At 46.2% G+C, this 22,470-nt stretch overlaps 1 long non-coding RNA gene across 1 annotated transcript; it reads left to right on the forward strand.

The window, feature by feature from the left end:
* The first annotated feature begins 433 nt into the window (after positions 1-433).
* Positions 434-21,464, forward strand: LOC117348828. Its single transcript, XR_004537053.1, has 3 exons — positions 434-500; positions 7,633-7,786; positions 21,344-21,464. It is a non-coding gene; the product is annotated as an uncharacterized LOC117348828 (long non-coding RNA).
* Positions 21,465-22,470: the final 1,006 nt, after the last annotated feature.

Genomic DNA, 22,470 nt, shown 5'->3' on the forward strand with positions numbered 1-22,470 from the left:
TACATATGATGGGGTGCTGAAAAGTTCTCAGCCCAACCAACCCAACTTCCTAAATTTTGAGCATTATTTTTCCCACTGTAACTGAAAAGAGTGTTATCTTATTTTGTGAAGTGCCAATTTGCAGAAACAAAATTCTGTGGTTTTTGACATTGTTTCAGATCATCGATTGAACCCTATCCACCTTGTTCTCTTCTTGGTTGGGCTGAGAACATTTCAGCACCTTCTCGTGGATTCACGGTATTGACAGTAGCCCAAAAACATTGTAAAATTTGCTCTGGACAGACATTGTGCACACTTCCTGACTTACACCCCGCCCCCTTTTTTATCAAGCTGCACTAAAGGTTTTTTGTGTGAGGCGATGAGATAAGTGCTCAAACACTCATAGAAATTCTATGAGCATCAGAGCATTTACTGCGCTGGTTTGAAGGAGCCCGAGAGCTGGTCTCAAAGGGCGGAGAGTAACACGGGGCTGGGAGGCCCGTGTGTTGCTGGCAGGCAAGGTAGGGGAAAAGGGGGGGGGGAGGGTTGGTAGAGAAGAACCGTTAGAAGGAATGATATGGAAGAAGGGGAGGGGTTCGCGCCAAAAGGAGAGGCAGGGATTGGATAGTGTAGGTAAAAAGGGGGCGTTTCAATTAGAGTTTAGCACGAGCCTTGGAGGACTAAGTTCATTGCAGGTCCTCCAAGGCATCTTTTTGTCCCGCCCTCCCTCCCTTTGTTGAGATTTCGTGGTGTGGTAGGCGGGTCTCCCGAGCTACTGGGTGCTGGGGCTCATCCGGCGATGAGCGGTGGGCCGGCTGGGAGCCGTGCCTTGGGGTCAGGTGACCCGGGTTAAAGGGGCATGAGGTCATGCCACCCCTCAGACACTTGCTGTTGGTGGCGGGGTCGGGGGCAAAGGTACTGTTACACAGGGTAGCTCGGGATGAGCTTGCTGAGGTTCATTGTTAATTAAGGTTCAATGTGTTAATAATGTTAATTTATGTAAATGTATTTATGGATTAATGTGATATAATAAAGAGCTGCGGCTATTTACCACAATAAGGTGTGTTGTTTTATTAATATGGGGTAGGGAAAGGAGGGAGAATGACAACATGATGGGACTATCCAGATCCGGATGTTACAGACTAAAGACCTCTAGTGCAGCTTGATAAAAGGGGACCTTAGTGTTTGAGCAATGCACGAATTGTTTTTATTCTGTTTAAAGTTGTAATTCCTGGGGATCTTAACATAAGCCACATAGAACTCTGGGGTATTTTCAGGATAGAAGAGTGGATTGTGATTGATTGATTGTGATACACCCTATAAGAGCCCCACATACATCACTGTTGATGTGCCTCATTCATGCTCTGCACTACCCCCTGCTATCAAAGTACAAGTTCCTCCCCTCACTCCTTTTCTGCCAACATACTTTATTCCTGCACTTCACCATCTCCTACTCCTGAAATTCTGGTACTGAGATCCGGTGGCAAGTCAAATGCGTGCAACACAATATAGACCTGAACACATTTACCTTGCGCTATAAAGTCCTGTGCACTAGGACTTGCGCACTAAAGTCCTGCGAACTATTGTTTTGCACTATAATGACTTGCGCGCTATTGTCATGCGCTATAAAGTCCTGCGCCCTTTTGTCTTGTGCTATAATGACTTGTGCGCTATTGTCATGCACTATAAAGTCCTGCGCACTATTGTCTTGCGCTATGACTTGTGCGCTATTGTCATGTACTGTAAAGTCCTGCGCGCTATTGTCTTGCGCTAGAATGACTTGCATGCTATTATCATGCGCTATAAAGTCCTGCGCGCTATTCTCAAGTGCTATAAATTCCTGCGTGCTATTGTCTTGCGCTATAATGATTTGCACGCTATTGTCATGTGCTATAAAGTCCTGCACGCTATTGTCTTGCGCTATGACTTGCACGCTATTGTCATGCGCTATAAAGTCCTGCGCACTATTGTCTTGCGCTATGACTTGCACGCTATTGTCATTCGCTATATAGTCCTGCGCGCTATTGTCTTGCGCTATGACTTGCACGCTATTGTCATGCGCTATAAAGTCCTGCGCGCTATTGTCTTGCGCTATGACTTGCACGCTATTGTCATGCGCTATAAAGTCCTGCGCGCTATTGTCAAGCGCTATAAATTCCTGCGGGCTATTGTCTTGCGCTATAATGATTTGCGCGCTATTGTCATGCGCTATAAAGTCCTACGCGCTATTGTCTTGCGCTATGACTTGCACGCTATTGTCATACGCTATAAAGTCCTGCGCGCTATTGTCTTGCGCTATGACTTGCACGCTATTGTCATGCGCTATAAAGTCCTGCGCGCTATTGTCTCGCGCTATGACTTGCACACTATTGTTATGCACTATAAAGTCCTGCGCGCTATTGTCTTGCGCTATGACTTGCACGCTATTGTCATGCGCTATAAAGCCCTGCACGCTATTGTCTCGCGCTATGACTTGCACGCTATTGTCATGCGCTATAAAGCCCTGCGCGCTATTGTCTTGCGCTATGACTTGCACGCTATTGTCATGCGCTATAAAGTCCTGCGCGCTATTGTCTTGCATTATGACTTGCACGCTATTGTCATGCGTTATAAAGCCCTGTGCGCTATTGTCTTGCGCTATGACTTGCACGCTATTGTCTTGCGCTATACAGACTTGCACGCATCTGACCGCATGCCTTTGTCTGCGCACATTTGTCTTGCGTGTTAATGACTATGAACCCTGAGATCCAACCCCCCCCACCCACACACACACACATGCTTAACTGTGCTAATGCACCTCATTCCTATCCCGCAGCACCTCTTTTTAAATAGATTCATATCTAGACAGTCAGTGGTTCTGCAGTGTGATCATAATAATAATAATAATAATAATTTTATTCTTGTATACCGCCATACCCATAAAGTTCTAGGCGGTTCACATCCGTTAATTAAGATCCGCGATGACACACGGATTTACAAAATTTTGACAAAGTTACAGGCAATGAATAGGGGGGCGTGGGAACTCTTTGACCGAGATTTAGCAGAGGTAACGGTAATACAGAAGGTAGGGTTGGAAGGTATGAGATAGCGAGAGAGAGATCAAGTCGGGGGCGGGGGGGAAGTAGGAGAGCGGAAGGAACGGGGTGAGTGTGGGAAAGGGGAGAAACAGGGGGCAAGGTGGGATTAAAAGACCTGTTCGCGGAAAAGGTGCGTTTTGGGGAAGGGGAGAAGCAGGGGGCAAGGGGGATTAAAAGACCTGTTCGTGGAAGAGGTGCATTTTGAGAAGTTTTCTAAAACTAAGGTAAGAGGGGGCCTCGAGTTCATTTGGGCGAGCCAAGGGTTCAGCTTAGCCGCCTGGTAAGCAAAGGTTTTGTCGAGAAATCTTTTGAAATGACATAATTTTAGGGATGGGAAGACGAACAACTGGATTCTGCAGGATTTCTTGTTGGTGAGATTCAGAGTGAAATGGTGATTGAGGTATCTAGGTAATAGGCCAAAAACTGTTTTGTAGCAGAAGCAGGCGAATTTGAATAGGACTCTGGATTCGAAAGGGAGCCAATGTAGTTGGTGGTAGAAAGGCGTGATATGGTCCCATTTGTTCAGGCCGAATAGGAGGCGGACGGCAGTGTTCTGGATCACTTTTAGCCTCCTAAGGGTTTTCTTTGTGGAGCTCAAATAAATGGCATTGCAGTAGTCTAGTACGCTAAGAACGGAGGACTGTACCAGAAGGCGGAAAGAGGAGTCATCAAAGTATTTTTTTATGGTGCGCAGTTTCCAGAGCACCGAGAAGCATTTCTTGACAGTAAGATCAGTGTGATTTTCTAGCGATAGATGTTTGTCTAGAGTGACTCCCAGTATTTTTAATGTTTGTTGTTCGAGGGGGAAGACCAAACCTTTCACTTGGATTGTGGAGTCTTTGATTTTTTCATACATCCATTGAGAAGCAGGGCTCAAATCCTTTTCCATGTTAAGTGTTTAATGCACATTAACTGTTAGCTGCTTAATACCAGTTAATGCACCCTGTTAACAACTTGTTAACTGGGCCATTAAACACCGAGGGGGGTCATTTATCAGTTATAGGGTCCTTTTTATTCCTGTGGGTCTTACTGCAGATAGGGTATGTAGTATGTTTAGCACAGACTAACCATTAGTATATGGCCCTCCAATGAAGAAATTCAGAATAGGTGGGGGGGGGGGGGGCAGAAAATTGCCTGGCTGTGCACCTTGCAGTTATGGAGGTATCATTAAAGTGCTAACACGGCAGACAACACCTTCTCCAGAGGTGGTGTTCGCTGCATTGTACGTTGGCTTGGTAGTGAGTGCCCATTGCCCCACGCTAATGGCACAACTCTTCCTCCGAATGCTGGGAGCACACCCACTATATACAGCAGAAGTTCTGCCGCTAGCAGGGCTTCACTTTTCCAATTCTTTAGCTTAAATATAAAAAAAAAATCTCAGGCAGGGGAGCCTGACAGTTCACGGGGCACAACAATGAAGCTTCCCTTTGAGTGCTGAATTCCCTTGCTGTGTCTCTAAGACCGAACAAGAAAATTTGAGGAGAACAGGTATTATTATGCTGCTGCCCTGGCAAAAAAGAACAAGGGAGAAAATCCAGCAAGCTGTCACAGTATGAAAAGGGAGCAAATGGTTTCTCTCTCTCTCTCACTCTTTTTTTTTTTTTAGTTTATTTGCTATTGGAACCTCTGCTCTAAAGTGAGAAACTTGTCTTTGGGGACATTGACCACATTTGTCTGTATGGTGGTAGAAATGCGATGGGTTCCATGACAGGTTCTTCTGCACAGCTGCTGTTGCTTCTCCAGTGTGTTTTGTTGTTTATACGTTTCTGTATTAGATTTTAGGATGTTATTGTATTGTTTTTGCTTTTATGTATTTCATTGTGAATGTGCTTTGTAACACACATAGAATTGTGGGATATAGCGAGTAATAATTTTTTTAAAAAATAAATAAATAAAAGTGATGCCAATATCTGCACTACCTTATGCTCCTCCAAACTAAATTCAAGCCCCCCCCCCAAAAAAAAAAAAAATCAGGTCTTGGCTATGCCACCGCTACCATCACGGTTAAAAATGACCTAAAAGGTCATTCTGACTTATCTCCAGAGCACCATCTCAGAATGTCACTCAGGGGGGTCTGTCCTAGGGCTGGATACTTAGGGAGACTCCCTAAATCTGGTGAGGGTAGGGAGTATGAGGGAATAGAGAGGCTCCAGAAAAATGGGTCCCCCAATACCGTCTGAGACGTATCTTTAAGAGAAATCTGGTTAATGAAAAATGGGAGCCCGAGACCCCTGTGTCGATGGGCGGAATGTAACACGGGGCTGGGAGAGCCCTCGTGTCTCCCATCGGCTGGGGGGTGGGTTAATTATTGGAGGGAAGGGGGTTGGAGCAAGCAGGAAAGGATTGGGCGAGGGGTAAGGGAATCCAGGGATACAATTAGAGGGTTACTATATAAGACAAAATGCTCTTGAGTAATAGATCACTACAGGTCATTGACCTGGGGGGCCGCCGCGGGAGCGGACTGCTGGGCATGATGGACCTATGGTCTGACTCGGCAGATGCCATGCTTATGTGCTTATGGGGCCTGTCTGTTCTTAAGAATTTAAATTGATTGGCTTAGGGGCGTGGGGGCGAGGTCTTAAAGGCTGAACCCTGGAGGACTCGGCTCCTTCTAAGGTCCTCCAGGGCGGCTTTTCCCACCTGCCCACCCGTTGCTGGAGGGCGTTGATGTTGGTAGCTCGGGAGCGGATTTCCCGAGCTACTGGGTCATGGGGCTCATTAGGTGATGAGCGTTGGGACGGCGGGGAGCCATACCTGGTGGGTCAGGTGACCCGGAAATGGGGCATGAGGGACATGCCACCCCTCTGACCCTTGCTGTGGTGGCAGGGTCGAGGGAATAAATCAAATTTATTGGGTAGCTCGGGAGGAGCCAATTATATGATGCTAAGGATGTAATGAAATTGATATGTTTATGTTTATGTTAATAAACTGAGCTGCGGCTAATTATACCAACTAGGAGACTGAAGTGTTGTTTTTGGGTAAGCTAAAAAGTTAGGGGTTATGAGGGATAAGTGATGGGTTTGAGTATTTAGGTAGACATCAGGGCCTATCCAGATCCCGCTGTTACAGCTTCACCAGTATCCCAGGTCATGAAAGGCAGCGGAGTTTGGCTCAGGACCATATCCTGTATCTGGCTGCAGCTGAGAGGGAGAGCCAAGAAGTCAGTCCAAATCTGTTGTCATTGCAGCTGTCAAGCAATGGAAAGTCACTGCTGCAGAATTGCTGTTTTCTCCATTGAGTGGGTTTGCAATAAGAGAGGTTTGGGTGGGGGGTGGGAAGGGAAGACCCAGGATCCAGGGCTGACCTTCCTTGGCTCCTTGCATCTTTGGAATGGAGTCCAAATCCCTCTTATCGCCTGCCTTAGGGAAGGTTTCTCAGGTAGATCACATCCCAGTTCTGAGAGGCAGGAAGATGATGAAGATAGGTAGGATGATTGATTTGGTATGAACATATACCGTATTTTCACCCATATACCGTGCACCCGTGTAAAACACGCACACGGGTATAGCGCGCGGGGAACACAAATTTATGTTAAAAAAATTTAATATAGCGCGCACACGCGTATACCGTGCATGCTAAAACCTCCTCCCGCCTACTCCGAACCGGCATCCTCCCCCCCCCCCCCCGCTCGCTTACCCGCATTTTACAACTTTTTTTTTTCAAACCGATCCGGCATCCCCCCTGCGAACTGTCATCCTCCCCCCCCACTCGCGTCACCCCCCCTCCCCTGCGATCCTACATCCCCCCCAGCACCGCAAAACATCTCTTACCCGATTGGGCACCGGCACCAGCACCAATGCACAGGAAGTGCCAGTGCCAGTGCCCGAAGATCCTCCCTCGTTGGTTTGGGCTGGGCTGGGCTGGGCGGTGCGGTGCGGGAGAGATCCTCCTTCTTCCTGCGCCGGGCTGGACTATCTTGGAGAGAGCGAGACCAGAAGGCTTTGAGCATGCACAAATGCTCAAAGCCTAGTCCAGCCCGGCACAGGAAGAAGGAGGATCTCTCCCGCACCGCACCGCCCAGCCCAGCCCAAACCAACGAGGGAGGATCTTCGGGCACTGGCACTGGCACGTCCTGTGCATTGGTGCTGGTGCCGGTGCCCAATCGGGTAAGAGATGTTTTGCGGTGCTGGGGGGGATGTAGGATCGCGGGGGAGGGGGGTGACGTGAGCGGGGGGGAGGATGCCGGTTCGCAGGGGGGTTGCCGATCGGAATTGAAAAAAAAAGTTGTGAAACGCGCTCACACGTATAACGCGCACGGTTTGTATATACATATACGATCGATGAACTGGTAACATAAGTAGGATGATTGATTGATTATACCATATTTATGCTGATATTAACAACTCTGTATTGCAATACCTCTACAGAACTTCATGCAAACCGCTCTGAATTGACATCTCAGTCATTAGTAACGGTATCCGGTAGAAGCTAACAATAAACATTAAACCTCCTTATCCGGCCCAAATGCAGCAGATTCCACTCATATTTATAAAGGAGTGACTGCATACTGGAAGTATTTTTCATGAAAACTGGGTTTTAAATAAATCACTAACATTTGCCTTTCATTCTAATTAAGGGATCAGGGGACATTTGTACATGTGCAGTATGAGCACAGCACAGGCAGCTGTGGACTGGATCTTTGTCAGCATCATGCAGATACACCTAAATCGTGAGCACAGCACAGAGAGCGGAAGAGTGGAGCTGGATCAAATCCAGGGCTGTAGCCATGGGTGAGTCTGTGTGGACTGTGGCCCCCTTCATTTTGAAGTCAGGCCCATCCTGTCGGGGGCAAAAGAACAAGTGAGAGGAGATGCGGAGGTGATGTCATCCTCCACACTGCCTAGCACCCACCCATGTTAACTTCAAGCCAACCAAAAAAAAAACCCCAATTCTAGCTACTTTGGTAAGAGCGGATAGTGTAGCTGGTTTCAAGAAAGGTTTGGACAAGTTCCTGGAGGAAAAGTCCATAGTCTGTTATTGAGAAAGACAAATGGGGAAGCCACTGTTTGCTCTGGATCAGTAGCATGGAATGTTGCTACTCTTTGGGGTTCCGGAATCTTTTGTTACTCTTTGGGGTTACAGAATCTTGCTATTCTTTAGGATTCTGAATGGAAAGTTGCTACTCCTTGGGTTTGGGCTAGTTACTAGGGACCTGGATTGGCCACCGTGAGAATGGACTACTGGGCTTGATGGGCCATTGGTCTGACCCAGTAAAGCTATTCTTATGTTCTTATATGTACTGGCATCTGCTCTGTAGAAAAACATAATGCATGAATACTGCACAGACAAACAGATTTTCAGAGACTCTTGAAGGCATCCCATACTGATAAATATAAGCATGAATACAGCACAGAGAGCTGCAGCACAGCTGCCAAATTAAATTTGTTTCTAACAATGAAGGTGTGGCTAAAGTATAATGATCTTCTATTCTAAACATAATGCAAATATATCTGAAATAAGATATGTTAGGATTTAAAATAGAAAATAGCAGTTGTATCCTACCCCGCCTGTCTGACCTTGATTCTTGGATTTGGGAGGAGGGGAGAGGGAGGGGTTGGGGGGTGGGGAAGCAGGGGGGGTCTGTTTGGGGGGGGGGGTGACGGGACTAAATCGCGCGAGACAACGGCGCGCCGACAACTGAGCGCAGACAACTGAGCGCAAGGTTGACGGCGTGCCAAAGAAAAGCACTATTTTAAAGGGCTCCGACGGGGGGTGTGGGGGGGTAACCCCGCCACTTTACTTAACAGACATTGCGCTGCCGTTGGGGGGGGTTTGGGGGGTTGTAACCCCCCACATTATACTTAAAACGGAACTTTTTCCCTAAAAAACAGGCAAAAAGTTTGGTTTCAAGTATAATGAGGGGGGTTACAACCCCCCAAACCCCCCACAACGCCAGCGCGATGTCTGTTAAGTAAAATAGGGGGGTTCCCCACCAACACCCCCCCCCCCCCCGTCGGAACCCTTTAAAATAGTGCTTTTCTTCGGCGCGCCGTCAACCTTGCGCTCAGTTGTCTGCGCTCAGTTTTCGGCGCGCCGTTGTCTCGCGCGATTTTGTCTATGAACCGTTTGGGGGGGTGTCAAGGGTAGGGGTGCCTTTGTACCCTAGGAAGACATCAGAGTCCAGTCCTCTTGGGGGGCGGGGGGGGCCCTGTCTTGTATAATTTCAATTCTTGTCTGCCATTTTGCATTTGTTGGTGTGTGGTTTGTTTGTTTTTTTCTTCTTAATAAAAACAGATTTAAACATAAAATAGAAAATGGATCGCTAAGGCCAAAAGAGCAGATAGAGGACCCCAGAAAGAAGTCCGCCTGTGCTGGGTGCTACTGTAAGGCAGACCGGCAGCAGGGCGGTACACACGCAGGCACACACACAGCACAATGTTCACAGAAGGAAAGAAAACAGCCCCTACTTGTCCCTTTAAAGGTGTGCTATTTGTTCAAGGCTCTGCAAACATTTGCAGAGTGCTGGCAGCCTTGGAATGTGCTGGGAGAGTCCAGGCAGCGTGGCTGAGGCGTGGGAAAGCGCTGCTCTCCTCACCCTTTACAGGCTGTCCCCCCTCAGGCAGAGATTCAATAAAAACCAGTGCCAGAGATTTACTGAGCTGATAATGACAGCTTCAGTCAGCAGGCAGACAGCAGCAAGGCTAAGACTGGGAGAGGCAAGAGGGCGGAGGAAAGCAGCCAACAAGCCAGAGGAAGGAACACAGCTGCAGAGGCTGAAACCACACTGGGACAAACCTTCTTGGCCTTAGATCCCCCTCCCCTTCTTTAAACATTGGCCTTTTTTTTTTTTTTTTTTTTTTTACAAAGGGGGGGGGGGGGCAATGTGTGGGTGTGCTTCAAAAAGTTCCTCAGTCTCTGCAGAGCAGCCAAATTTCCCTCCATCCCACATACACACACCTGTTCCTCCCATCCTACTCATGCCTTGTTGGCAACCAAGATGGTAAAGCCGGCATCTAAGGTTATAAAAAAGCAACCCTGCCATGTTCCAGAAGCGGTTGCTCCCCCTCCTCCCTTTCCCTTGCTGTCGTTAGAGGAGGAGAGGTCTGCCAACACCTCAGCTGTAGCTGTGAGGAATGGCAGTTGGGAACTGACAGTTAGAATTTGAATCCTGTGTGACAAGGAGGAGGAGAGATACCAAAAGCAGGAGTTTCACAGTACCCCACAGGACAGCAACAGAAACCTAGGAGGGGGAATTTCAGAAAGACATCCCCCCCCCCCCATCTAAAAGCAGAATGCGGATGGAGTTGTGGGAGATATAGCTCTCTGTACAGTTTTCCTCTACTTCTGGGGTTTCACTTTATAACATATACGTAATATTTGCTCACATTTTCTCCCATGTTGGATCTTTTTTATCACTCTTCTTCATGAGCTGTTATATAGTATTAATAATAACTGGGTTCAACAAGTCAACTAACCCTTCATTGCCTTAGTACAAATAAGTACCTGTATATAATATGTAAACTGTTCTGATTGTAACAACAGAAAGGTGGCACATCAAATCCCATACCCTTTCCTTTCTGTTATAATATTGGTTTATAGCACTGTTTAGTGTTTATATTTCAGCTACTGCATCATGTAAGTCATATTACTAGGATTCAATTTTACTTCATTGATTACATTTTCTTATTGTAAGTTTTATATCATGCTGTACCTCCTGTACACCATCTTGGGTGGCGCTCTTCATAAAGGGGGTTAATAAATGCAGTATGCCTTGCTTTTTAATATAGTGCTAGCCCGGTATGGTCCTCCAAAGTCATCCTAATGGTTGTTTTCAACAGTTTCCAGCCATCTGGTTGCAGGTCATCCTCTTCGCCTGGTTCCTTCAATCTTCCCAAACATGATGTCCTTCTCCAATGATCTTTCTCTTTTGACGGTGTGACCAAAATAAGACAGTTGTAACTTCATCATTTGGGCTTCCAGTGACATAGCTGGTTTGATCTCTTCTAGAATCAATTTGTTAGATCTTCTAAGGGTCCACAATGTGCGGAAAGTCCTTCTCCAGCACCAAAGCTCAAATGAGCCAATCTTCCTTCTGTCTGCTTTCTGTAGTGTCCCAGTTTCCACATCTATAATTGACCACTGAGAAAATTAGTGCGTGGACAAGTCTGATCTTTGTTTAGAGTGTTATTTCCTTGCCTTTGAATACTTTGTCAAGAGCCTTCATTGAAGATCAACCAAGTGCTATTCTGCGCAGTATTTCTTTCCTGCTAGTTGCTTCTTTGTTTATAAAAGAACCCAAGAGACTTAAATCCTTTACAACTTCTATTTTATCACCTTCAAGCTCAAAATCGTCATCATTGTCCGTGTTCATGATCTTTGTCTTGTTTATATTCAGATCTAATCCCATGTTATGACTTTCGGCTTTGACTTTTCTCAGTAGGTACAGCATGTCTTCTTTGCTGCTGGTGATGAGCATTGTATCATCTGTATAGCACAGGTTGTTTATATTTTGGCCACCAACTTTGAAGCCAATGCTCTCTTCTTCCAAATTTGCTTTTCTGAAGATGGCTTCATTGTAGAGATTGAACAGGTAAGGTGACAAGATGCATCCTTGCCTGATGCCACATTTTACATAGTAGTAACATAGTAAATGATGGCAGATAACGGTCCATCCAGTTTGCCCATTAGTTATACTCATTAAAAATATATGATTAAATTAACTTGTCTCTTCTTTGGTATTTCTGGGTCATAGACTGTAAAGTCCACCTGGTATTGTCCTAGGTTCCAAATGCTGAAGTTGCCATTCCAGCTCACTCCAGCCTATCCAACCATCCTGTTTGCAGGATATCTACCATAAAGTCTGTCCAGTAACATCCTCTTGTAACAAGTTAGTGGAGTTCCCATTGATGCCCTCCCCGTCCCATCCTACACAAAATCACCAAACATGGGACACAAACCGTGCAAGTCTTCAGAGTAGTGAGGACACAGGAGGATTGCAAAGAACTGCAACGTGACATAAACACGCTCGAGAAATGGGCCACGACATGGCAAATGAAGTTTAACGCAGCTAAGTGTAAGGTGATGCATGTCGGTAACAAAAATCTTATACACGAATACAGGATGTCCGGGGAAGTACTCGGAGAGACCCCCCCAGGAAAGAGACCTGGGAGTACTGGTTGACAAGATGATGAAGTGCAATGTGTGGCGGCGGCGAAAAGGGTGAACAGAATGCTAGGAACGATTAAGAAGGGGATCATGAACAGATTGGAAAAGGTCATCGTGCCGCTGTACTGGGCCATGGTGTGACCTCACCTGGTATACTGCTTCCAGCACTGGTCGCCATACTTAAAGAAGGACACGGTACTACTCGAAAGGGTCCAGAGAAGAGCGACCTAAATGGTTAAGAGACTGGAGGAGTTGCCGTACAGCGAGAGATTAGAGAAAGAGGAGATTGAGAGGGGACATGATTGAAACATTCAAGATACTGAAGGGAATAGACTTAGTGGATAAAGACAGGTTGTTCACCCTCTCCAAGGTAGGGAGAACAAGATGGCACTCTCTAAAATTGAAAGGGGATAGATTCCGTACAAACTTAAGGAAGTTCTTCTTCACCCATAGAGTGGTAGAAATCTGGACCGCTCTTCCAGAGGCTGCTATAGGGGAAAACACCCTCCAGGGATTGAAGACAAAGTTAGACAAGTTCCTGCTGAACCAGAAAGTACGCAGGTAAGGCTAGACTCAGTCAGGGCAGTGGTCTTTGACCTACGGGCTGCCGCATGAGAGGACTGCTGGGCACGATGGACCACTGGTCTGACCCAGCAGCGGCAATTCTTATGTTCTTACAGTCAATTAATCCACATGATGAAATGTCTAGGACCCAATCATTTGGACATCATCTTCTCCACAGTGGTTTTGTTTTTGGCTGGAATTTCTGCCGCAATCTCTTAACCTCCTGATACTCTAATCTGATTTTTCCATGTACATGTTCCGATTCAATTTTCTGACAAATATCCTTTAAATGTCATTATTTGTTTTGCCAAACTTGACATTGAAATACTCAGTTCACTTGTGATACACCCCCCTCTCTCTTTTACAAAACTCTCCACTTTGTACTTTAAAAAAACCCTGTTAGTCCAGTTAGCACTTCTTAATGCCCCCCCCACCCACACTTTGCACTTTAAAAAACAGTTAATCCAGGCCCAGCATGTTCTCACCCTTTTCTCCTGTCCGATCCGATGCCGCCAAGCTGAAAAAACTGCCGACCTCGGCAGTGATTCAGTGACGTTGCCCGCTGCTCCCCTTCCTGCTTTCTGTCTGCTGCGGTCCACCCGGGCAGAAACAGGAAGTTGCATCACTGAGAAAGACCAGGCAGGCATGGAAAGCAGGAAGGGGAGCCACGGACAGCGTCACTAAATCACTGCTGAGGCCGGCAGTTTTTTCAGCTTGGCGGCATCTGACCAGACAGGAAAGAAGGGTGAGGAGAGAAGAAAAGGGTGAGAGCCTTGGGGCCGGGCCGTGAGAAGGGGAAGTTCCTGGACCATGACTCCATGGCCGGGAACACCCCCCTTATGTTTGCACCCGGGGCAGTCCCCCCCCCCGCCCTTGGTACGCCCCTGTTGTCCCCTTCTGTTTCATGTCCCAAATTCGTGCCTCCTGGCAAGCATAGGGAATTACATGGAAAGAAGTTCTTTTCAGATGATGATGTGAAAAACAGCACAGCCGCAGCACTAAAAGTGATGCTCAAAACAGTTTACTGCATGTCTTTGAATCATTTTTGAAACACTGCAAAAAATAAATTGAATATTGAAGGATGCTACTTTGAAAAAGAAAAATGTTCAGGTCACGTGGAGTCATCTGATTCTGACTTTTTAAAAAAACCAAAACAATAGTCTTAATACTTTTCAATCAGCCTATATTTATTTTTTGGGGCATCAATAAAGAAATCAGTCCTTGTGCAAACAAAGTTAACTCATGACTGGCTAAACCTGTCAGGCAAAGCTGTGGCCAGTTGGCAGCCCTAAGCAGCAATCAGAATAACGCTTGCATTTCCATAATTCTGAGGCTTGCGTGCAACAATGGTTACGTCAGTGCTCCACCAATAACTGGGAAAAACAAGCATTATTGGACTGCTTTCTTGTTTATGAATACAGAGAGTTGGCAGGCTTCTGCTTGCAGACGACACCCACTGAGGTTCATTGTCGGAAATCTTCCATTCCTGGACTATTGTAGTGGTGGCGCTGGGAGCAATTGAAACAGAAATCATCCCCTCTTCCCATTTCCTTTCAGGAAGTAGTTATGTTTATTAAAAACTTTATATACCGCGTATATAGCCAAAAAGGATCCAAGCGGTTTACAGACCATAATACAAAACCGTTTCGAAAAGAACTCCATACATAATAGAAAAGTAAAGAACAGAAGAAAAAAATATTTTTTTAAATATATAATATTCCATAACAGTCAAAATATCAATAATAAAAAGTAACTAATTAATACAGACCAAAAATGTTATTAAAAATAAATACTCATTTCTTCAATTTAAAAAAGCCAATTGAAAGAAATGTGCTTTTAAATGTCTTTTAAAAATTTATATACGATTCTTCCTTCCTCAATTCTACGGGCAAACTGTTCCATAGCCATGGAACTAGATAGAAGAATGCACAATCTCTAGTTGAGGCAAGATGGGCCTTCGAAATATGGGGAACAGTTACCCTATTATCATTCAGAGATCGTAATAGACGTCTCGTGCATAAAATAACACCAAGTTAGAAAGATATAGGCCCTCTTTTACTAAAGTGCGTTAACCGATTAGCAGCCCTGACACTTCACCTAGAGCTCTTCCAACCGGTGTCAGGTCAAAAGCGCGCCGCGACAAAGGCACGCCCAGACAATTGAGCGCAGCGCGGAGGCGCACACCGCTCTAAATTACTGTTTTAGGGTTCCGACGGGGGGGCGTGGGGGGAACCCCTCCACTTTACTTAATAGGCATCGCGCCGCGTTGTGGGGGCGTTGTGGGGGGTTGTAACCCCCCACATTTTACTGAAAACTTAACTTTTTCCCTGTTTTAGGGGAAAAGTTCAGTTTACAGTAAAATGTGGAGGGTTACAACCCCCCAAACCCCCCCATAACGCCGGCGCGATGTCTATTAAATAAACTGTTGGGGTTCCCCAACAAAAACCCCCGTCGGAGCCCCTAAAACTGTAATTTTGTGCGGCGCACACCTCCGCGCTGCGCTCAATTGTCGGCGCGCGCTTTTGTCTTTCACGCCGTTGTCTATGAACCCCTCCAACCATCACACCCAGACTGCATTCAACCCCCCCCCCCCCCCCCCCCCGTCAGCACCACAGTGAGGCAGGCAAAGTAATAACAGAATACACCAAACACCACACTCATCTTGTGGAAATACCTGACAGAAGCTTTTTTGGGTGAAACCATGAAAGCATCAAATTTATCACTTTAATATGCACCAGCTAAAAATAGAGTATACCCAAGCCAACCCTTATCAAGTGCAGTACAGATAGTAATCTCCCAGCACATTATGGGACCAGCAAGGCTGACAATCTCTCTGGCAACCCATTCAGAGCATCTTCAGGGGCTGCTAACTCAGCCGCACCGTACAGCAATTATGAGATCTATTAACCCTTCCTGCCCTTCCTCTTCCTGCGTGCCACAGGTATTGGTTAAGTGGGGGGGGGCCTCTTGCCCTAAGCCAGTCAAGCTCCTACTACTGCTACTACTAATTATTTCTATAGCGCTACCAGACGCACGCAGCGCTGTACAGAGTCACAGAGAAGAAAACAGTCCCTGCTCAAAAGAGCTTACAATCTAAACAGCCAAGACAGAAGAGGAGACTTAGAGGGGACATGATAGAAACCTTCAAAATCCTTAAGGGCATAGAGAAAGTGAATAAGGACAGATTTTTCAAACTGTGGGGAGCCACAAGCACTAGGGGTCACTCGGAGAAACTGAAAGGGGACAGGTTTAGAACAAATGCTAGGAAGTTCTTCTTTACCCAGAGGGTGGTGGACACATGGAACGCGCTTCCAGAGAATGTGATAGGCCAGAACTCTGTACAGGGGTTCAAGGAGGGTTTGGATAGGTTCCTGGAGGATAAGGAGATAGAGGGGTACAGATATAACTTGAGGTAGGTTATAGAAATAGGCAGAAACCACTTCACAGGTCGCAGACCTGATGGGCCGCCGCGGGAGCGGACCGCTGGGCGAGATGGACCTCGGTCTGACCCAGTGGAGGCAACTTCTTATGTTCTTATGTAGACAAACAAACAGGATGTCATGGATATAGTTAAGAACACAGTTAAAGCATCAATCACTGATCTAGTTTATATGGTATTTTAATATTAATCAGCTTAATCAGGAATGAGCAATCGTGCAGAAAGCCAGGCGATGAGCCATTTTCTGCATCCGGTTGGCAAATGTGATCATCGCTAAAGCTGCTAAAACAGATTTAGCGACGATCATTGGCTTTAGTGCATCTGGGCCTCGGTCATCTCCTCTCCAAGCCAAAGAGCCCCAGTCTGTTCAGCTTTTCTTTATAAGGGAGTCCTTCCATCCCCTTGTCATTTTTATTGCTCTTCTCTGGACTTTTTCCAATTCTAGCCTGTCTTTTTTTAGATGGGGGGGGGGGGGAGCAGAACTGATATGGACATTCACTCTTAATGTGCAAATCTGAAAAATAAGCTCTGCTTACAGAAGTCAGTAGATACTATGGCCAATTATCATTCAGCTCTACTATTAGCTATTTAAACATGTAAATATCAATAAAGTTTATAGTGATATATTATGTGGGTTGCTATATGCATGGGGCAGATTTGCATGCCTGTCACCTCCATTATATGCAAATCTTTCTCATGCATATTCATTAGGGCTAGTCTGAAAACCTGACTGGTTGGTGGTCCTCCAGGACAGGGTTGGGAACAACTTCCCTAGTGACAAGAATGCCAGCTAGTGTGGGCTAATAGCTAAGCACGTATATTTTGGTGTCTATCCATGGCGTTCCAAACACTCAAGCATTCAATGTCTTCTTGAAATAGTCATGACAAAGCCTGTGATGCTGTTCAACTCCTTGTTGAGTTTCTGTTACAGTATTTTCCACAAGAAAGAACAGATATTGAAGGTTCATTTAACAAAACACTACTAGATTCCCTGCACAAAAAGTCCTTCTGTCGATGGATCATTGCTGAGTGTGAAAAAATAAAAGCCATAACCATAATACCAACAAATTTGCTCCATTAAGCAAAAATAGCAAATTTTAAGAAAACACGGAGCTCCACACAATCTTAAAAAGAGATTCTGTAGATAACTGGCTAAAAGAGGTATATAAATACAAAAATCCTATATAATAAAACCATAAGCGCACATGCACACTTAGGGTTTCATGTTCCCTGCCGCCGTGGTGTGTGATCCGTGGCCGTGTTCCATTTTAGAACCCGGCAGCAGAGAACATTCTGACCACTCCCCTCCTCCCGCCCTCACTCACCACTTGGCCAGCCAAGCTCTGTCCCTGCCCGCGTTCTCGGCAGGGAACACACCTCCCACCCTCACTCGCCGCTGCCACCAATCCTCCTCTTCAGAGCAGCCTGTCCTGCCCTCACTTGCCGCCACCGCTGCTGCTCTTCTAAAGAGCAGCCTGCTATGGTGGCTGGCTTTAGCGAACCTCACAGACCGCTCTCCAACCTCGGTAGCACGTTCCCTCTGACGCACGGGATCACGTCAGAGGGAACGTGCTACCGAGTTGGAGAGCGGCCTGTGAGGTTCGCTAAAGCCGATCACCATGATCGCAGGCTGCTTTGAAGAGGAGCAGGCCAGAAGACGCCGGGATGGAGGGAAGGTAAGAAGCGAATCAATACCGGGAGCCAGGGGGAGAGGGAAAGGGAAAGGTGGCTGCTTTGGGGGAGAGGTGTGCTGGGGGGAGAATGAAGGGGCCATGGAGAGATAGGGAGAGGGAAAGGGGGCTGATTTGGGGGAGAGGTGTGCTGGGGGGAGAATGAAGGGGCCATGGAGAGATAGGGAGAGGGAAAGGGGGCTGATTTGGGGGAGAGGTGTGCTGGGGACAGACAGCTTTGCTCTGGGGGGGAAGATAGAAGGGGCCATGGAGAGACAGAGAGAGGGAAAGGGGGCTGCTTTGGGGGGAGGGGTGTGCTTGGGGCAAACAGCTTTGCTCTGGGGGGAAGACAGAAGAGGGCCATGGAGAGACAGGGAAAGGGAAAGGGAGCTGCTTTTGGGGGAGGGGTGTGCTTGGGGCAAACAGCTTTGCTCTGGGGGGAAGACAGAAGAGGGCCATGGAGAGACAGGGAGAGGGAAAGGGGGCTGCTTTGGGGGGAGGTGTGTGCTGGGGGCAGACAGCATTGCTTGGGGGGGGGGGGAGACAGAAGGACAAAGACAGTGGCCAAGGAGAGAGAGATAAAGAAACACAGACAGACAGACACATCTATTCTAGCACCCGTTAATGTAACGGGCTTAAAGACTAGCATATAAATAAATAGGTAACCAGTGTTCCTCTTTTAAGATTGCAAAAAAATAAAAAGAGTAGAGATGGAAGACGGTCTTGTAATAAAGCCCAAACAGCAGCCAAATATAGAGTTCCAAAGTTTATTAACTTCTCAACAAGGCAGCACACCTAGGACTCAACACGGGACTGTGTTTCGGCAACCAAAGCCTGCTTCAGGGGTCATGCAATCTGTGTATACCATTAAAAATGCTTTGTTACAGGTGCAAAATGAGAGCCTTCTGTGCAATCCACAATATTCACTTCTATCAAAACAGTCAGTGGCAAAAAAGCACGGGACAGTTGTTGAGATCTTAAGAAACTTTGGAACTCTATCTTTGACTGCCGTTTGGGCTTTGCTGTAAGCCCATCATCGATCCCCAGTTCTTTTTTGCAGTGTGTTTCCCTGGTGGTTCTAGCCAGGTCTCTCCTCTTTTAATCCCATGTTTTGCTCCAGCAATAAGTTTTGCTACTGTATGCTGAAGAAGTTGTAAACAGTTAAGTTCTTGAAGGTGGAGACCATGAAAAGGGTGTTACAATACCTAATTGCAAGACAGCGTTCCAATATGTGTAAAGCTGTGTAGCCCAACAGGGAGCTAACAGAATGGATTTGTCTCTGCAGGAAGGACTTGGGAGCTCTTTGGCTGTAACACCCTGTGCAAAATGAAAAAATAATAATCATAAAAGATTGAGTATTTACTGAGCTTTGTAACTGATAAGTGCTCTTGTTGACTTTAAGGGCTCTTCTTAGTAAACCTTCAGAAGTTGCTTATAACCTTTCAAAGTTAAGAGAGTATAAGGGGGAAAAAAAATCATAATGCAAAAGTATAAGAAACCATATACGGATTCTCTTCTTGTGGGGTTTCTGCTCTTGACTCTGAATGATTAATACTCTTGCAAATGTCTTACAGTAAATTAGAGCACTGGGACTGTCTACAGAGTCCCACAGCTTAAAGACCCTGAAATATGAAGCCAATAAAAAGGGATGGTTAAAAAAAAAAAAAGATTACAGAAGATTTTGTTTGTTGGAGGATTTGCCGGAAGTTAAATTGTTTCGCCACCAGGCTAGGGGATTCATTTTTCACAGCAAATCTTAAAGCTCTTACTCAGTATTGACCCTGCAAGGAGATGGGGGAGGGCTAGCGGTGCCCTATCTTTCCAGCGCTGGCGCTGCAGGACAGGTCCCAGTCACTAGCTGCTCTGTCGAAGGGTCAGTGTGCTGCGCAAGCATCCAGCTCACGCCATTTTCCCATAGATCTGTTTCTTGGCTGGACCTGAAACAGAAAACGTCTCTCTGTAGTGTCTTAATATGTTTTGTACGCAATAAAGATATTTAGGTTTGAATATAAATATGCAAAGATTGTAGTGTAAATATTTAACTAGGTAAACTAAAACTTAAAAGAAGAACGGTTTTGTAGGTGGGGTCTGGTATTTACAGTCATTCCCCGTCTGTTTTCCTGTAGAATTACCAGGGCTTGGGGGAACCACAATTCTTTGCTAATTTTTTTTTTCTTATAAACAGATTTTAAAAAGCCTTACGTTTTTATATAGTGTCCATAAACAAACAACAACAAAAAAAGATTTGTTTAGGAGGGTGGCTAGCTTGCAGTGCACAGGAGAAACTGTCTTTATGTTAAGGGGAAAAAAAAGGTTACAGATGGGAGAAAGTAAAACAGCTCTTTAATTGGGCTGCACCTGTGTGCTTATCCCCAGGCTTCTGGGCACCTGTTGTGTGCCGCACTGGAATTTCAGGGCTCCATTGTGGCGTCTGTCCCAGTCGAGCCCCACCTGTGAGAAAAGCAAGCAGACAGTGTGGGAACTCTCCACCCCGGCACTGTGCTGCACTTATCTAACCTGGGGCCCGGCCCAGCCTGGGCACTCCATGAATTCAACAGGAGGTAGGCCGTACGAGCCAAGAATTCACCTTTCACACATTGCAGCTCCTCTCTTATCACCCGCCCATCTGACTTGTTATTCCTGAACCCTCCGCCCCACTGTGGGAACAGTTTTCGTAGATTCACCTGCTTAACCTGGCTGGGGGGTTTCGTGTCGCAGGTAAAGTACCAGTGATGAACCAAAGATGCTCTATTTGTCAGATGATCCATTTGAAGCTCCCCCCTCCGCATCTGGGATATGCATGGAAATCGTTTTCAGTTTGTTTCCAGATCAATTTCAGATATGTTTTTTTTTTTACCAATTCTCAACATTCTTCCTTTCGGAAAAAAATTTCTGCGTATGTAAAATTTCATTTACACACGTTAAAGTTTACACACACTAGTTAAGAGATTTTGGGACGAAGTTATCAATACGGGCTACTGCTATGTATTATGCTGTTAACCACAGTTATTAATAACTAGGTCTCATAACATACAATGGAACCTGTGCTAAAACAAAGGGGTCCTTTTATTAAAGTGTGATAATCGATTTAGTGCATGCTAAGGCACCCATAGAATATAATGGATGCCTTAGCACAGGGCTGCCCAAGTCCAGTCTTTGAGATCTACTGGCAGGCCAGGTTTTCAGGATATCCACAATGAATATGCATGAGAGAGATTTGCCTGCACTGCCTTCTTGGTATGCAGATCTCTCTCTCATGCATATTCATTGTGGATATCCTGAAAACCTGGCCTGCCAGTAGATCTCAAGGACCGGACTTGGGCAGCCCTGCCTTAGCATTTAGCGTGGGCTAAATCAGTTAGCATGCCTTCATAAAAGGGCCCTAAAATGTCCAAATTGATAACTACACTACTTTATATGAAGAGGTCAATTTAATGTGAGTTCTCCATATGCATTACGTTTTCTAAATTGAAACCAGCAAACCAATGCAGTTTCTTTCCCTGTCCCAGGCCTGAGCATGCCGCTTGCACCTACAGAAAGGAGAGTTTGGAGGACTTTCTGTACCTTGCAAGGCCGCTAAGAAAGTTTGGACGGTGACAGTTTTTGAATGTAACTTCTGTCTGCTTCAAGTCTGGAAACTTCTTTTTCATTGGTCTCCTGATGAAGATAACGAAACGTGGTCTGCGTTGACACTCGGGATACCCCGATGCTTTTTTGAGATAAGTCTCCATTCAGTATAAGTCAAACTACAAGCCCTTACAATGATATTGTAAATTATTTTCAATCAGGAACACATATGCAGTGATTAGGTGGTGGGTTCTCCTATAGGGTTTGTCCCTGGGAGGATTACATTTCTCTGAGCATTTGTGAGATTGAAAATTGTTTTTTTGAGAGTAATTGATACTTTCATTGAAATATTTTGAGTACATGTCACTACCATTATGTATGAACTAGTCTTATAGCCCGTTACATTAACGGGTGTTAGAATATATGTGTGTGTCTGTCTTTATTTCTTTCTCTCTCTCTCTCCTCTCTCTCTCTCCTTAGCCGCTTTCTGTATTTCTGTCTTTCTTTTTCCTCGGCTGTCCACCCATTCTCCCTTCCTTTTACCTTCCCTGTGTCCACCACCATCCCTTCACTGCTCCCCTTATCCAGCAGCAGCCCTTCTCCCTTTTTTAAATCTCCCCCCTGTCCAGCAGCACCTCTTTCCTGTCCCCCTGTCCAGCAGTAGGCCTCCCTTCCTTTTTCTCCCCCCCTCGTCTCTTCCCCTGTTCATCAGCACCTCTTTCCTGCTCCCCCATCCAGCAGTAGGCCTCCCTTCCTTTTTCTTCCCCCTAGCATCTCTTTCCTGCTCCCCCGTCCAGCAGTAGGCCTCCCTTCCTTTTTCTCCCCACCCCCGTCTCTTCCCCTGTCCAGCAGCACTCCGTACCTCGCATCTGCCCTCCGCTGACAGCTGTGGCGGCCTGCAGACGCTGACAGCCGCCGCGGCTGACAGCCTCCGCGCCGCCTGAAGCCGACAAAACCCTAAGCCGCGTATGCGCACTCCTACCTGCGGGGACCTACAGCGCACGGAAAATGGGAGCACGCAGGTAAGAGTGCGTATGCGGGCTTAGGGTTTTATTATATTAGATTATTT

Source organism: Geotrypetes seraphini, chromosome 15 (assembly GCF_902459505.1).
Source record: "Geotrypetes seraphini chromosome 15, aGeoSer1.1, whole genome shotgun sequence".
Classification (NCBI taxonomy): Eukaryota; Metazoa; Chordata; class Amphibia; order Gymnophiona; family Dermophiidae; genus Geotrypetes; species Geotrypetes seraphini.